The following is a 17,877-nucleotide window of genomic DNA, read 5'->3' on the forward strand; positions in this document are numbered from 1 at the left end:
TAACTGTTTACTGCAGCGAGCTTTCAGTGTTTTCTTATTTAATATGGAAAATAAACTATTGTTGCATCAGAGGTCAAATGCAAAAATAACATTTCCAGATTGTTTTACCAACACTTGTTGCAGTCATCCTCAAACCATCCACTAGAACTGGAAGAAGGGATGGAAAGAACTGGCAAGGGATGGAAAAGCATGGGCCATGGCAGTGAGACAGGGCATTGCCACCAGCTCATTTCCTCCTGCTCCCCGCGCACCCTGGGCCGAGCTGGTACTTGCTAATGGGTGTCTACAGCGCTGCGGATGAGGTGGTAGCAGCTCCAGGTGCTCAAGCAGCCTGTGCCAGTGGGGGATGCGAGACAGGGGTGAAGGCTCTGCAGAATTTGAAGATTTTGCATTTTTAGCAGCTGTTTTGTGACAGTGGTTTTAGCCAAGCTGCAAGGTTCAGGCTGATTCACTGTGGACTGTTTTCATTAGACTTAGCACTAGACTTAGGCTGTTCAAATGAGTTTTATAAACTGTCCTTCTAGCACAGAGCTGTATAGAAATAGGATATCATGAGAAACTCCTTATTCTTCAAAAATAACCCCCAAATATATCACAGGTCTTCCCTCTGCTATCCGCCATCACAGAGCCAATCCCCCACACCAGTTATTATTACCTGCTCCATTCTGCGGACTGGACTATCAAAGTTTTGTTTAATTACTCCATATTTTGCCCAGATATTTATACCATCAGCAGTACGACCTTGGTAGGGATTCCCATGAACACGAGGATAGAGCTAGTGCCCAAGCATTAAGCAGTAATCAGATATGCCCTGAGTGGTTCTCACGCCTGGACATTGAAGCACAGAGGATAAGCAGAGTTCAAATCACACCTTGAAGCACCTTTACCTACATCTATTGCCATTTTCTGGGAGGCATGTTATACATTGCTTAAACTTAAAATAAAATCCTGTGTGTACACACAAACATTTCACGCAACAGTGACACATCACAGGGGTTAATTCTAATTTTTAGGTATAGTCTATGCTGTCAAAGATGTACTTGGGTATCTTCACTGAAAAGCTTCATAAAAATTTATAGACTTCCTAAAACACCTGCTTGTTTTCACTGCAGCATCTATCAAAGCAACCCTTTTGAGATCCTTTTGTTGCAATCTATTCTGCTGCAACCCAAGAGCCAACAGAATTAAGATCCTGTAGAGGGATTTTTAAAGGACCGAGAACATATGTTACCATTGTCTGGGTTGGACAACCCAGACCTGTTAGTTGAAGCTGCAGAGCAACTTTAAATTGTCCTTGGAACAAGCAGTGTGAGAAAGAAAACAAGCTATGCACAAACAAGAAGCCAGGTGCAGAGCAAGTCCTGGGAACCGCGAAATCCACACACTCTCATCGGCACACTCTGATCAGGCGCCTGCAGCATGCTCACCGATCAGCCACACGGACGCCCACTTGGCCAGAGACTTTTATCCAATCACCTGTGCGTAGAGTCGTGTGAGCTCTTGGTTTAAGTTATAAATATGACCTGTTTGTTTAATAAAGGTGCACGGCATGTAGCCTTATTGGTGTGGTTGTTGTGACTTGGCCGACTCTCCATGGGAGAACCCTCTTCAAGATCCCATGAGAAAAGCTTGCCTTTTTAAGACAGATTCTTCTTTTTTTTTTTGATAAATAAAATCATACTTCTTGAATTTATCAACATGATTGTTATAAACCAGCTCCAACAGTGGCCAGATGGCAGTTAAATATATATAATTATATGGCTACAAATACTTCTGTGGAAATTGCAAAGAAAGGACTTGCTTTGAAGTATTGTCCTTCTAATATTTTATCCTACTGAAATGATGAAGTACCAATTTGAAACACAAGGCTTCTCTTTCATGTGTTAGTTTATTAGGAGCCTTGCATAAGACATTGTCTTTGAGTAGTTAGTGATCTTGAACAGGCTATGTCTGTTCTGTTGGGCCTTGTTCTTAGGCCTTAAGAAGCCTGTATGTTAGCATGAGTAGCTGCTGTATGGGAACATGCTGGAATGCTGGCCTGTTGCTGCACGTTGGTGGATGTAATGACCGAGATTACATTCCAACCTGTCAAGAAACCTCCCATTAGCTGAACAGTTTATTAATATAATCTGTAATTTATAATATCTTTGAGAATGGTAAACTATGTGGATCGAGGGGTAGAATGCAGTAATCCTGATAGGTAGCTGTACATTAATAAGTTAGTGATTCACATAACAGTTAACCTTAGTAGGCCCATGTTTGTGATGTGCTGTACATACAGCTTATCCTTCAGGACTGTGTTGTACTGCACAAATTCCTTGGCTGCAGGATAAACTTAGCCTGTTCATTTTAACAGAGGAGCCTGGAGGCGGCATCCACTCGGTTCTGGCAATTACATCACCTGTGTGGCATAGTTTTTATTTAAAAGTACAGAAAAAACATTCTCATGTGAACATTCTTTATGAATAGAGTTGTTTTCTTATAAGAAAATTAAATAATAGCTCAAATAACAAAAAAGGAGGAGCTCCTTTCCATGGATGGGATGTGCGGTAGGAAAATCCAACCAGGGTCCATCAGATGCTGCACAAACATGAGGTTCCCACCATCTGAAGAGATGTATCGTGGTTTAACCCTAGCCAGTGACTAAGCACCACACAGCTGCTTGCTCACACCCCCCACACACAGTGGGATGGGGGAGAGAATCAGAAAAGTGAGAAAATTCATGAGCTGATATAAAGACAGTTCAATAGGTAAAGCAAAAGCCGCACATGCAAGCAAATCAAAACAAGCAATTCATTCACTACTGACGTGCGGAAAACAGACTTCACAATGATTAGATTGTAAAGTAGGTATGTTTATTCAGCGCTGGGTGGCACAGGGGTAGTCCCACCAAAATCGTGCATGCCTTTTTAACATTTTCAGACCTATTTATACATGTTACATTTCTTTATCCAAAACCACACATAATACTGATTATATCCTTTATCTAAAACCACACATAATATTGATTATATTCAACCTTCAGGCCACACCTCCACTGCAAAACATAGATTATAATCAGCAAACATGCTATAACAGTAAACATATCTAAGTAACGCCAAGTGACTTTTATGCGAACTCATCATGACATATAACTCTTAGCAACTTAGAGGCATTATATGTGCAGTATTGATTAAGTATGTGCTTGCTTATCAGGCTAGGATGCCTTGGCTCAACTCCCCCCTTTTCTTTTTCTCATGCCCTTTTCTAAGGGCTTTTCTTCTCTTTAAGCATAGTTGAGAACATTTCATTAGTGCAACTGTTTGCCCTTCCTCAACCTTGTATTTTATATGAGGGGTCCAGACCTCAAGCCATGCATCCACCAATACCAAGCACATACTTTCTACAATTATTCCAATATTTTTCATAATTGTTGTCCTCTTATTCGTATCTTCAATTTTCCATCTGATTCACTTGTCCGTTTACTTGGTGCTTTCTTCACCCGTGTGGTGGATCCAAGAGTGTTGTTCCTTGATCTTGATGGCAGTAAAGGTGGTCAGAAGTACTTGAAACGGTCCTTCCCACTGTGGTTACAAAGTCTTTTCTGTAAGAGACTTTATATATACATAGTCTCCTGGCTTCATATTATGCACTGGTTCATCAAGGCCACTTCCCCAGGCCCCAATCACATGTTTTCAGATTTTATTTAATTGTTTCCCTAGTGCTATCATATTGACGTGCGGAATTAGACTCTATAACTCGAAAGTTATAAAGTAGGTATGTTTATTGCGCGCAGATGCACGGGGGATCGCTCCTCCACAAGCGTGCATGCCTGAAGTGAGGAACCATCTCACATTTATACAATAAAACAAATGAATATTCAGATAAAGCCTATACATATTCGCTACCTAAACCCGCTTCGTACGTTAATTAGCTTATCAGTCCTTTGCCTGGAATGTGGTGGTCTTGCAGGTTTGTAGGTGATTCATGTCCTTGTGACCATCTGATCGTCTCCTTGCGTCTCCAGCAAGGAGCGGTCTTCTCCAGCAAGGAGACTTAGCACTCCCTCCCTCTAGATAGCATTGGAATATCTCTCATCCTTTTCTCATTCTTTTTTAAATAGCCCCTTTGTTAGAGGAGGAAGGGCAGGCATCTCCCCTTTGTTAGAGGAAGAAGGGCAGGCATCTCCTCAAAACTGTAATTGTCTCCTCAGAGCTGTGTGCCTATGTGACCAGACACCACACCCATGACTAGTCACCATACCCACATTCCTGGGCAGACATATACAATCACAATCGATGTCCATTGTCCCCATTTCACACTATTTCTCCATATCAATCCCCCCTTTTCTATCAAACTAGATAAATTCTTTTACTTAAGCAGTCTTCCCGAATGATATAAAGCATCATACATAAGCGTTACCCTTTTAAACATTCTCCAAACCCACAAATATAACATAATGGTTAGTATTAAGGAAATTCCTAAACTGATCAATAAGATCACAATGGGGTGTACCAGAGTGTTAAGAATTCCTGTTGCAGAAGGTGACCAGCCAAAGAGAGTATTCCACCAATTATGGTTTCCATCCTGTTCTACCTTTTTAAAACTTTCTTGATCCCCTCTACATCATGATGGATCATAAGAAGAGTTTCGTGTCCCTTTTCTTTGGTTTCTTCCAGTATACGTTGTAAAGCTGCATGTTTTAATAGTTCTTTTATACTACTTATGTTTAGTCCTATGGGGGTAGGAATTATCATCTGTGATAGGGTAAAGTTAGATGTAAAATTACAAATACAGTAATTTGAATATTGTGCAGTCTCCTTTACCTCCCCATCTACGGTTATTTGTCCGAGTAAAATTGAATAAATAAGCTCAATATTTCAATTACTTGATCATATTTAACTTTTAATTTCATTTCCCCTTCTTTAAACGTCTAGATGTTCTAATAAATCTCATCCCAACAAAGATTTTGGTGAATTTGGCATTCTTATTTGTTTTTTTAGTTTGTACTTTAAAGGTTTCAGGATGTTTTCGTGTTGGCCAGCAGCTCCCACAACTGTTAACAATTTATTTTTTATTTACTGAAGTTTAACAAATAAGTTGTTTTTGTATTCACTAAAATTCCACCTCATACCCATTCCCTGCCCTAAAAAGGGGCCGTTATGGGTCCTGTTGTACTGCAAATGCTGCAGCAATTGGGGTGACCTTGTCAGGTCCCTCTGCTCAATTGTCAGCAATAGCAATCCCCTCCTCCTTACCAGCAGAAGGGTTTGGGTGCAGGAGATGCTCTTCCTGCTCTGCAGGTTACACAAGCCTGCCTCTGCAGCAGCACTTCTGTTTTAACTCTTTCTTACCCTGAATGCAAATCTGCTACTTGTTGCTTTAAGTCTGTGTTCTTACATATCATGCCTTTGCAGGCAAATACCAAACACCCTGCCATGCATCCCAGCATGACTCAGTTGCACCTTCGAGGGGGTACGGGGGTTTGTACAAACTCACCCCAACACTTTCGCAAGGTCTTTGAACACCCCCCCCCGCCTCAGGTTTTACATACATCAGTACAAGTTTTTATATCTTACAACGTGTTTCGTTCTGGTTGCTCCACAGAAGGAACCGCAACCTGAGCTTTTAAACACAAAAATTTCAACAAGAACATCTTTCTAGTTTAGGTCTTAGTTTTTTTTTCCTATCCTTTTCTAAAGCCATAATCAAAGATCAGGTGATGTTAATCTCGCACTCTTTCTAGTGCTAGTACCATAGGATCCCGAGGGGGTACTAATCCACAGTCCTTTTGCCACTCAGGTTTGTCCCGGAGGACGAAGAACATGTCTGCATATGATACTTCGTCCCATTTTCCTTCTCTTCTCAGAAACATTAATTGCAGGAGAGTGTTATAATCTAAAATTCCTCCCTCCTGAGGCCATTTCGCATCACTCCAATTTATACAAAGGCCACCACTGATTACAATATTTAATCCATTTCCTTCTATTTTCGGTACCACCATGTCCTGCGATATCCCTCCAATGTTTTAATATACAACCCAAGGGCGATTTTTCACAGGGCTTACTCCTTCCATTTCCCATTTTGCAATTTGAATTACTTTGGTTTTCTCTGGCCGCCTTAGCCACCCATGTTTGGAAAAACGGATAGAGCTCCTTACTCATTTTGCACTCAAACGCCTGTCTCAAGCACTCTTGCACTCACACTCAGTCAAAATAATTAAGCTATACACGGAAAATCAAAATGTGCATCTCAATCACACCATTCACACTCTCCGGGCAGCCCTCAGGCACACAAGCAGTATGTTATACAGTACCGTGCACTTATGTACAACTTTTAGGAACACTAGCAGTTCACAAAGTATGCATTTCAATGAACAATTGCCAAAAAACCAAACAACAAACAAAACCCCAAATTTTTCCTGGTCTTAAGCAGAGTGTTAAGTTTTCCGCTATTTGCCACGAATTACCAGAATATTATTATTTTTCAACATACATTTCATAATTCCAAGTTTTGAACATGTAACAAGAAAACACATAGAACAGACAAGACACAGAGTGCTATTTCAGTTGTTACATTCTAGGAATTCCCCAATTCTTAAGACAACCTAAAGGAAGTTTTTAGCTTCCCCCTTTTTCTTTCTTTTTTTTTTTTTCTTTTTTTTTCCTACGCAAAAGTTTCCCCTTTACTTTTGCTGTGAGGTCCCTCTTGTTCCTGTGAGATTCCGCCTTATTCCGTCCCACCCCCCGCTTTCCGTCATGAGGCCTCCGGGCTTTTAGGAATGGCAGTAACCTCGGGTTTGCTCGATCTGCCCTCAAGATCGCTAGCGGCCACCCCTTGGTCAGCAAACCCCCTCCCAAGGTACCTTTCCTCCTGGGGACTACACTGCGCGCCGGACGTCTCCGTGCGTCTCACCAGCCGCCCCGTTTCTAAACATACCGTTTTATCCGTGGATCCAGGGGTTTCTCTCCTGCTCCCGGGTGAACAGCTGAGAAGAGGAGGCTCCTCCGAGGAAATCTCCCGGGGCGCACCTAGGAGCGTCCGCTCCGCAGCTGGTCCCTCAGCCGAGCAGAAATCCTCCTGCCTGGCTCGCCAAACTGACGTGCGGAATTAGACTCTATAACTCGAAAGTTATAAAGTAGGTATGTTTATTGCGCGCAGATGCACGGGGGATTGCTCCTCCACAAGCGTGCATGCCCAAAGTGAGGAACCATCTCACATTTATACAATAAAACAAATGAATATTCAGATAAAGCCTATACATATTCGTTACCTAAACCTGCTTCGTATGTTAATTAGCTTATCAGTCCTTTGCCTGGAATGTGGTGGTCTTGCAGGTTTGTAGGTGATTCATGTCCTTGTGACCATCTGATCGTCTCCTTGCGTCTCCAGCAAGGAGCGGTCTTCTCCAGCAAGGAGACTTAGCACTCCCTCCCTCTAGATAGCATTGGAATATCTCTCATTCTTTTTTAAATAGCCCCTTTGTTAGAGGAGGAAGGGCAGGCATCTCCCCTTTGTTAGAGGAAGAAGGGCAGGCATCTCCTCAAAAATGTAGGCGTCTCCTCAAAGCTGTGTGCCTATGTGACCAGACACCACACCCATGACCAGTCACCATACCCACATTCCTTGAGCAGACATATACAATCACAAACGATGTCCATTGTCCCCATTTCACACTATTTCTCCATATCAATATAAGAGGTTATAACCTTGTCTCCTGATTGGATAGATATTCCTCTCTGTATCGCATATGGTTGTCCATATAAAACTTCAAATGGACTCATTCCCTCCTTAGTTCTAGGTTTTGTCTGTATTCGTAAAAATGCTAAAGGTAGAGACTGGGGCCAGGCTAAGTTTGCCTCTTGCCCTAATTAAACAATCTGTTGTTTAATCAAATGATTCATCTTTTCCACTTGCCCACTTGACTGTGGGTGATATGGAGTGTGTAGTTGCCAGTCTATACCCAAATAATGGCTAACTTGTACTATTTTGGAAATAAAATGTGGTCTCCTATCTGATGGAATAACTGCTGGGACCCCGAATCGTGGTATAATTTCCTGTACAATTATTTTAGCTACTTCCCTTGCCTTTGCTATTCTAGTTGGAAATGCTTCTGTCCAACCTGAAAAGGTGTCTGTTAACACCAATAAATAATGATACCCCCCCTTTCTTGGGAGTCCAGTAAAGTCAATTTGCCATTGTTGTCCAGGTCCATTACCTTTCCCAATTTGCCTCATCTCTAATTTGGGAATGCTTTTAGGATTGGTCTGGAGGCATATTTCACATTGTTGAGTTACCTGCCTTATTGTAGTATATAAATTCCTGGCCACAATTTCACTGATTAGGTGTTTATATAAAGCCTCGGCTCCCCAATGTCTTTTCCTATGCTCTTCCCATATTAAAGGCCACAGTAAGTAAGAGGGAATAATTAATTTTCCCTGTGGGGTATAGGCCCACCATTCTTTGTTATATGAGCCCTCTAAATCCGTAATAAGTTTTTGATCTTCCTTAGTATATCCTGGTTTTCTTTTTAGGGAAATTTGTCTGTCAGGGATTAAAGCCCCCTCTATCTTTACCTTTATTTTGGCCACTTGTTTTGCCTCTCTGTCGGCCAACTCATTCCCTTTTTCCAAATCCAACTGGCGTCCAAACAGGGACCCATTAAGTTGCTTAAATGCGGTTCACTTAAATGCAGAAGTCTCTGTGCATCGGACCTGAAGGGAAGTTGTCTGATTAGGGAGCTGGAGGTCAGAGGCAGGCGGAACCTGGAAGGTGAAAAGCGGAGTCCAGAGTTCGGTGTAGACCTGCAGATCGTACCCCTGCCGAGGTAAGACTGCGACGAATAAAAAGCGGCAGGGCTCTCCGCTTATACCCTCTCTGAGAGAGGGGGGAGACCTAACAAAGACCTCGACAAAAAAAAACACGTGGCAGGGCTCTCCGCTGATACCCTCTCTGAAAGAGGGGAGGGCACTCAGGAAGACCACGATGGAATTAGATGCGGCAATTAAGCTTTTAACTAGTATACTCTTTAAGAGAGGTGAGAGCACTAGAGAAACAGAAATGGAGGCTTTAGTTCGCTGGGCATGAAAAAAGGATAAGATTCCTGAGCCCACATTATTGTTTAGTATTATGGAACGGAGAGAAGTGGGAAATTGTCTCTGGGATACTATGATCGAGGGAGGTAAAGGAGGAAAAGAAGCTAAAGCGTTAGGAGCTACGTGGCGGTCTATAATTAACACTCTGGAAACTATGAAGGTGGAAAAAAAAAGTGGCGGCAGCAGCTATAGAAGCGTTGGGGGGAGATGTGGTAGAAAAGCCAACAGAGCAGAAGGGTGATTCACCTAAGCCTTCTCTCTTGGCTACATTTTTCGGAGTTGGGCATACTCGTCCTATGAAGGGTATGTCAGCCTCTGTGTGTTCAACAGTGTAGGAGTTTTTAGATAAGACAGCGGACAGACCGGAAGTTACTCCTCAGGGGTCTGTTGTAACTGAGCAGAAACCGGAAGAGCCTGTTGAGCCTCCCCAGGAAGGAGGAGCAGCGAGTCCTGCTGCACCAATTGGAGCTGTGGGTGGAGCAAGACCAAAATGGAGGGTGGCTACAGCTCGTAGGTTAAATCAGGGGGGTCAAAAATGCTGTGCAATGTCGTATCCTCCTCTTCCTGAAACATCATCAGATGAATTTGAGGAGGAAGGCGGGGAGAAGCTTTGTGATAACAATACAGAGAAATCCTTACAGGAAGTAATAGATAAATTAAGAAACCTGAAAAAGCAAGTTGAAATGAACCTGCCTACTACTTCAATACCTGTAGTTCCTCCAGTTAACCAAACTACCCCTCCGATGCTGAACTCGAGAAAAGATCCAATTCTACAGCGTTGGTCCGGTGGTGTTTGTGATGCTATTTTGGAGGGTGACTGGGAGGTGACTAGCTGGTTAGCTTGTCCTGTAGTGGTTAATAATCTTGGTGCACATAATTGGGACATGATTTATGGAAGGTTAATGATCAAATTTTAGCGATGGGAGTGTTGCAACCTGGTCTTCCACCTTTTATGATGATCCCTCAGAATTGGCAAAATTGTTGTGATAGACTTGAAAGACTCTTTCTTTACGATTCCCTTACACCCTGATGACACGCAAAGAGCCTCACTAACGATGATTTGCAACCGTTCCGATCCTGGTTGCATGGCACCAAAGCCAACAGTCCCCGAACTTGTTCACCAGAACAGCGGTCTGCCCTAGAAGTTATGTCCTGCAAGATTCAGACTGGCTGGTGTGGTCGCCGATTGGTGAATCATCCGTTATCTTGTTTGGTTTGTAATGTTGCCACTTCACCTTTTGCCCTTATTTTACAATGGCAAAAGAAAAAAGGGGAAAATACGGCAATCGTTTTAGAGTGGTTGTTTTTGCCATTGCAACCCAGACATCGTATTTTAAGTCGTCCTGAAGCATTAGCGGCCTTGGTGAGAAAAGGAAGAGACAGGATTATTGAAATTGATGGGACTGAACCAGCAGATATCAGTATTCCAGTCGTGGTGATGATTATGAGTGGCTCCTGAGACATTCAACAGCCTTACAGTGTAGGGCAAGGCCTCAAGGAGGAGAGTCTGAGCACTGTTAGTTTGATGGGCATAAGCCCTGGGAACAAAGGAACAAGTTAACAGCAGACTCTTGAGCCATAGTGGTTGAGATGCCAACCCGATGGACAAAAGAGGGACATACAGCAAGATAAGGGAAGGGATAGTGCTGATAAGGAACTTTGTTATTCATGAAAGTCAAATAGGAAAAAAACTCCTAATCTTAGAATAAAGATTGTTGCTAAGATAAGATAGACTAATCAGTACCTATTGTTTAAATGATGTGTCTTAGAAGATAACCGATCTGTGTAGTTCATGCTTAAGATTTAATCAATCAGTGTCTAACATGTAGAAGGTAGAAACATATATTAATGTAAAAGAATCACTAATAAATTGACATCTTGCTTGCATCAAGCTACGTCCCGTCTCTTCATTCGCCGCAAATTGGTGACCGCGATGTGATCTGGTTAAAAGTTTGCTTTTTAGGGAAATTTGTCTGTCAGGGATTAAAGCCCCCTCTATCTTTACCTTTATTTTGGCCACTTGTTTTGCCTCTCTGTCGGCCAACTCATTCCCTTTTTCCAAATCCAAGCTCACTTTCTGGTGTGCCTTTATATGCATGATTGCTATTTTCTTAGGGAGTTGGATAGCTTCTAATAACTTCAGGATCTCTTCTGAATGTTTAATGTTTTTCCCTAGAGAATTTAACAGTCCTCTCTCCTTCCAAATTGCTCCATGTGCATGTACTACTCCAAAAGCATATTTTGAGCCAGTATAAATGTTCACAACTTTACCTTGGGCCAATTCCAGGGCATGAGTTAGGGCAATTATTTCTGCCTTTTGTGCAGAAATGTGTGGAGTGGCAGGAAGAAAACGGGCATATTATGAGCAATCCAGACTGAATAACTTGGTTGTAATAATAGGCTGCAGGTCTAACAAGCTGCAGGTGTTGTGAAGGACATATGCAAGGCCAAGAGGCCAAGGGAGACAAAGAAACTGTGTATTCAGAGAGACATAAGAGCAAACTAGGGCCGCGGGCCGGATACGGCCCCCCAGGGTCCTCAATCCGGCCCCCGGTATTTACAGACAATCCCCCCCGCCCCCCCCCTTCCACCGGGGGTTGGGGGGGGAAACCAAGCAGCTGCAGATGACTTCCTGCCACTTAATCTGCACGCTGGCCCCCTGTTTAAAAAGTTTGAGGACCCCTGGATAAGAGAGTTGGACAGAAAGATGAGAAAAAGCAGGATGCCTGCATAAAGGGGGAGCAGTGTGTGGGCACCACACTGGGACCAATCATAGGGGAGGTGGAAGCGTGTGAACAAGTAGTTTTAACCTATCACCTTTTGCATAACAAAGCGTGCGTAAGCGTGTGTATTTTTAGCTGGGGGTATAAATTGGTGTGAGTCTATTAATAGTATCTGTAGAGTATAAATTGCTGTGAGTCTATTAATAAAGTGGCACTAACCTGATCACATTGGTCGTATAAGTTGTGTCCAAGCCTTCTGCATCAACAGAAGTGTTCGTAGGCAAAGCTCACAATTCTATTACCTCTTCACTGGTAGTGACAGCGTATCCCGTGTGTCGGTTACCGTTTAGCACATAGCTGCTTCTGTCTGTGAACCAGTTTTCCTCCTTTTCAATAGGGCTGTCCTTCAGATCTGGATGGCTTGCATATGTTGCTTCAATGGTTTCTAGGCAGTTGTGGTGTACCGGTTCTCCTATATTTCCGCTGAGAAAAGAGTCTGGGTTGACAATATTAGTGACCACAATTTCCACATCATCCTGTTCTACTAATGTAGCTTGATATCTCAAGAATCTTTGCGGAAAAAGCCAATGTCCACCTTTTGCCTTCAATACTGCTGATACTGTATGCGAAACCAAATCTTTTGCCCTAGAGTAAAATTTCGGGCTTCCTGGATGTTTAATATCGCTGCTGCAACTGCCTGCAGGCATCCAGGCCAACCTTTGGCAGTTGTATCTAACTGTTTAGAAAGATAAGCAACTGCTCATCGGTATGGGCCTAGATTTTGTGCTAATATTCCTAGGGGAATGCCCTGCTTCTCATAAGAGAAAAGAAGAAACAGCTTACATCTGGGAGTCCCAAAGCCGGAGCTGACATCAATGCCTTTTTCAGTGATTCAAAGGCTCGTTCAGTTTCCTTGTTCCATTCAAGATGTTTCTGCTCAGTGGCAGTTAGGGCATACAGTCGTTTAACGAGTAATCCATAGTTATAGATCCACAACCTGCACCACCCCATCATTCCCAGAAGGGTTCTCAATTCTTTTACTGTCTGTGGTTTCCGAATCTGGCAAATTGCTTCTTTACGGGCTTGCCCCAAAGTTCGTTGTCCTGCACTAATTTCATATCCCAAATAATTTACTTTGTACTGTATTATCTGTGCTTTCTTCTTAGATACCTGATACCCCTGGAGTCCCAAGAAATTTAGTAAATTCACTGTCCACATCATACATTCTTCTTCTGTCTTGGTAGCGATTAGGATATCGTCCACATACTGCGACAATTTTCCCTCTTTGGTTGGGGTTTCCCAGGATTTTAAGTCCTTTGCAAGTTGATTGCCAAAAATAGTGGGACTGTTCTTGAATCCTTGCGGCAACATCATCCAAGTGAGCTGTGTCTTTATTCCACTCTTAGGATTTTCCTATTCAAACACAAATAATTTTTGTCTGGCCTCGTGGAGAGGGAGGCAAAAGAAAGCGTCTTTCAAGTCTAAGACAGTAAACCAAGTCAATTTGGGTGTTAGTGCGGTTAAGAATGTACACGAATTTGCCACAACTGGGTAAAGGTCTTCAGTTATTTTGTTTACTGCCCGTAAGTCTTGGACCACTCGATATGATCCGTCAGGCTTCTGGACAGGTAATATAGGGGTATTAAATTCAGACTCACATTCTTTTAATAATCCTAACTGCAAAAATTTCTCTATTACTGGCCGGATTCCTTCTCTATCTTTTTTTTTTAGGAGATACTGTTTAATTCTTACTGGTTTTCGGCCTTCTTTAATTTTTACTTCAATAGGTAAAGCATTATTTGCTCTTCCAGGTGTATAGGTAGCCCATACCCCTGGGTACACTTGATTTAGAACTTCATCATTAATTTTTCCTTCTAAGAAACGACTGGTTAATTTTAGGCTTAATATTTGAATATATTGTTGATCTTTTACTTCTAAAGTAATTTTTCCTTTTTCAAATACAATTTTTGCTCCCAATTGTTCCAACAAATCTCTCCCCAAAAGCTCCTTCAGAGAGTTAGGCATATTTGAAAATTTATGAATGCCCCATTGCTTGCCCATTTTATATTTTAATGGCTTACAGAAGTATGCCTTTTCACTTTGGCCAGTTGCCCCTTTTACCATAACATAATCATTTCCCAGAGGCATTAGAGCTTGATTCAAAACTGAGTATGTTGCCCCTGTATCTACTAAAAATTCTACCTTTTGTTGTGTTTTCCCTAGCTTAAGTATAAACAGTGGGTCCGCTAGGGTAGATTCCCCAGGTTCCCATCAATCTTCTTTTATATGTGCTATTGTTTTCTGTGACTGTCGGTTCCTGTTCCTCAGGCATTCTTTTTTCCAATGTCCAAACCTTTTACACAATGCACACTGATTTTTTCCTAATCGAGCTGATTGTTGCAGTCACTTTTTCTCCTCTCCTTGTACCACCGCTATTATTCTCCTCTGTCCCTGCCTGTTATTATCTTCCCAATTGCTGAAAACTCGCCAGGCCTCATCCAATAATATCTCCAAGTCCCTACTTTCTGTCATAACCTCTGAAGTTTTCTTCTAATATCAGCTGTAGACTGACCCAAGAATAGTGAGACTAACTGTTGTATCCCCATCTCTGATCCTGGATCTAGAGGTGTGCTATGACGCATTGAATCTCTCAGTTGATCTAAAAATTCGGATGGGGACTCAGAGGGACCCTGTTTAATAGCATACAACGCTGACCAGTTTATAGTTTTAGGGATAGCTCTTTCCATTCCTTTCAAAATCCACTTGTAACATCTCCATATGGACCAATCTGTTTGGGTCCCATTTTGGATCTTGGAGGGGAAAATATTCCTTAACCTCTCCCCCCGTAATTTTATGATGGTCTCCCTTCCAGTCAGGATTATGCTGTTTTATAATAAACTGGAAGTGTTTTGTTACACTTATTGGATCATTTCTATAAACTTTTGCTACTCTTTTCCACTCCTCCAAGTCTGTAGTGGAGAAAGGTACTTTGAGTATCACTGCCCCACCATCAGGCCCCACCGCCTCTCAGAGTGGTGCTTGGACCACAGCCAAGGTCATCTTTTTCCTAGTGCGGGAAGATACGGGGCTGTCCAGGGGAGTGAGAGTTCTATCTGAGTCCACATCCTGCCCCTGTAGTCGAGGGGGAGGCTTAAATAGGTCAGTTAAATCTTGTTCTGATGCCTGGCGAATTTTAGCCATTTTAGTACACCTTTGACCAATGCTGCAAGCTGAACACCTTTTCAATTTGCCTTTAAACTCTTTGTTATTCTCTTGCTCGAGTGTGAGTACCAGGGGATCTTGTGGGGGTACCATTCCACAGTCCCTTTGCCACTCTGGATTGTTCCAGAGGGTGAAAAACATATCTGCATATGAGACCTCATCCCATTTTCCTTCTCTCCTTAGAAATAACAGTTGTAACAGAGTATTATAATCTATGGTCCCATTGAATGGCCACTTAGTATCACCTTCTAGTTTGTATAGTGGCCACCATTGATTGCAATATTTGATAAGAACCTTTTTACTTTCTGTTCCTCCAGATCGAATGATATCTTTCCGATGATCTAGTACACAACCCAAGGGGCTCTTTTTCAATATTCCTCCCCCTTGGTTATTTCCCATCTCTTATTAGTTTAGATCAGTTATTTCTTTTTGCAAGTTTCCACGCAAATCACTTTTTACACTTTTTTATAGTTCTTACCCCTTAGATATCACAATTATATTAATCCAGTTACTAGTTCAATTCCTTCCAAATTGGACAACACTTAGGGTCCGATTCCTTAATCATCCAAAAAGTCACAACTAACATACATAAGCAAATAATTGTTATTAACAAATATAACTCGGTTTCCATGCATACAATTATATATTTTAGATTTCTTACCACCTTTCCTTATGTGTTTTTATGCCAATTTTCCGCATTGATCTAGTTGCTCTATTCGGCAGCTGCAAACAGAAATTATCCAAGCTCAATTGCGAGGAGGTCCCACCTACCCTTCACCTGTCTCTTATATACCAGTCGTTGACAGGTCCATCCTGTTTCTTAATAATAAGATGCGGTGGCAACCCCGGATTTGCTCGATCTACCCTCAACATTGCTAGCGGCCCCTCTACCAGCCAGCAAATCCTTTACCAAATTCTCAGAATACTCCTTTTGCACGGGTTTTGCACTGCACGCCAAAAGTCTTTGTGCGATTTACCAGCCACCCCTACTAGCCACGCGTACAGCTTATAGGCTTCTATTTTAAAAACATACCGTTTTATTCCGCAGTTTCAGGAGATCTTTGTCTGTTCCCACAGTAATTGGCCAGCAGCAGAGGCTCCACCGAGGAAGTTGCTCAGGGCGCACTCAAGAGCGTCTGTTCCACAGCCGGTTTTGCAGTCGAGCAGAGAGTCCTCCTGGCTGGCTTGCCAAAACTGATGTGAAGAAAACAGACTTCACAATGATTAGATTGTAAAGTAGGTATGTTTATTCAGCGCTGGGTGGCACAGGGGTAGTCCCACCAAAATCGTGCATGCCTTTTTAACATTTTCAGACCTATTTATACATGTTACATTTCTTTATCCAAAACCACACATAATACTGATTATATTCTTTATCTAAAACCACACATAATATTGATTATATTCAACCTTCAGGCCACACCTCCACTGCAAAACATAGATTATAAGTAATCAGCAAACATGCTATAACAGTAAACATATCTAAGTAACGCCAAGTGACTTTTATGCGAACTCATCATGACATATAACTCTTAGCAACTTAGAGGCATTATATGTGCAGTATCGTTTAAGTATGTGCTTGCTTATCAGACTAGGATGCCTTGGCTCACTACTTCCCATCAGCAAGCAGGTTTTCAGCCATCTCCAGGAAAGCAGGGCTCCGTCATGCATAGTGGTTACTTGGTGTCGTGGTTTAACCCCAGACGGCAACCAAGCACCACGAAGCTGCTCGCTCACTCCTCCTCAAACAGAGGGATGGGGAGGAGGATCCTTAAGGAATGTAAAACTCAAGAGTTGAGATAAGAACAATTTATTAGGCAAAGCAAAAGCCGTGCATGCAAGCAAAGCAAAACAAGGAATTCATTCACTACTTCCCATGGGCAGGCAGGTGTTTGGCCATCCCCAGGAAAGCAGGGCTCCATCATGCGTAACGGTTACTTGGGAAGACAAATGCCATAATGCCAGATGTCCCCCCCTTCCTTCTTCCCCCAGTTTATATACTCAGCATGAAGTCATATGGTATGGAATACCTCTTTGGGTAGCTTGGGTCAGCTGTCCTGGCTGTGTCCCCTCCCAATTTCTTGTGCCCCTCCATCCCTCTGGCTGTCAGGGCCCAAGAAACAAAAAAATCCTTGACTTAGTATAAACATCACCCAGCAACAACTAAAAACCTCAGTGTCCTATCAACATTTTTGTCACATCATAGCCAAAACACAGCACTGTACCGGCTACTAAGAGGAAAGTTAACTCCATCTCAGCCAAAACCAGGACACTCGGCAAGACAAACGCCATCACTCCATTTCTTCTTCTTCCCCCACCTTTATATACTCAACCTGATGTTCTATAGTATGGAATATCCCTTTGGCTAGTTTGGGTCAGCTGACCTAGCTGTATCTCCTCTAAATTTCTTTTGCATTTCTTTTACATTATCCAGTAACAACCAAAACCATCAGTGTGTTATCAACATTATTCTCACATTAAATCCAAAACACAGCATTGTACCAGCTACTAAGAGGAAAATGAACTCTATCCCAGCCAAAACCAGAACAGATGTAAGATTTACTTGCTGTCTATATTCCTCTTCTTATTCTGTCTTATTAAAACAGCTCTTTTATTAAGCCATTTGCTTTTGAGCTGTGTTGGGTTGACCTTGGTTGGCCTCCAGGTGCCTACGAAACCACTCTATCACTCCCCCTCCTCAACAGGACAGGGAGAGAAAATGCAACAAAAAGATCATGAGTTGAGATAAGGATAGGGAGGTCACCCAGCAATTGCCCTCATGGGTAAAACAGACTTGACTTGGGGGAAGTTAATTTAATTTATTGCCAATTAATAACAGAGTAGGACAGTGAAAACTA

The 17,877-nt window shown here is 42.3% G+C and overlaps 1 long non-coding RNA gene across 4 annotated transcripts; it reads right to left on the bottom strand.

Moving 5' to 3' along the window:
- Positions 1-2,833: 2,833 nt before the first annotated feature.
- LOC129783191 (uncharacterized) lies at positions 2,834-16,577 on the bottom strand. Of its 4 annotated transcripts, none has more exons than XR_008745164.1 (4): positions 16,053-16,577; positions 12,017-13,210; positions 8,556-8,744; positions 2,834-3,563 (listed from the first exon to the last, which is right to left on the bottom strand). It is a non-coding gene; the product is annotated as an uncharacterized LOC129783191 (long non-coding RNA). The 4 variants fall into 4 exon arrangements; XR_008745163.1 differs by having other exon boundaries at positions 2,834-3,583; XR_008745162.1 differs by having other exon boundaries at positions 2,834-3,593.
- Positions 16,578-17,877: the final 1,300 nt, after the last annotated feature.

This window comes from Falco peregrinus, chromosome W, assembly GCF_023634155.1.
Source record: "Falco peregrinus isolate bFalPer1 chromosome W, bFalPer1.pri, whole genome shotgun sequence".
In the NCBI taxonomy this organism is placed as follows: Eukaryota; Metazoa; Chordata; class Aves; order Falconiformes; family Falconidae; genus Falco; species Falco peregrinus.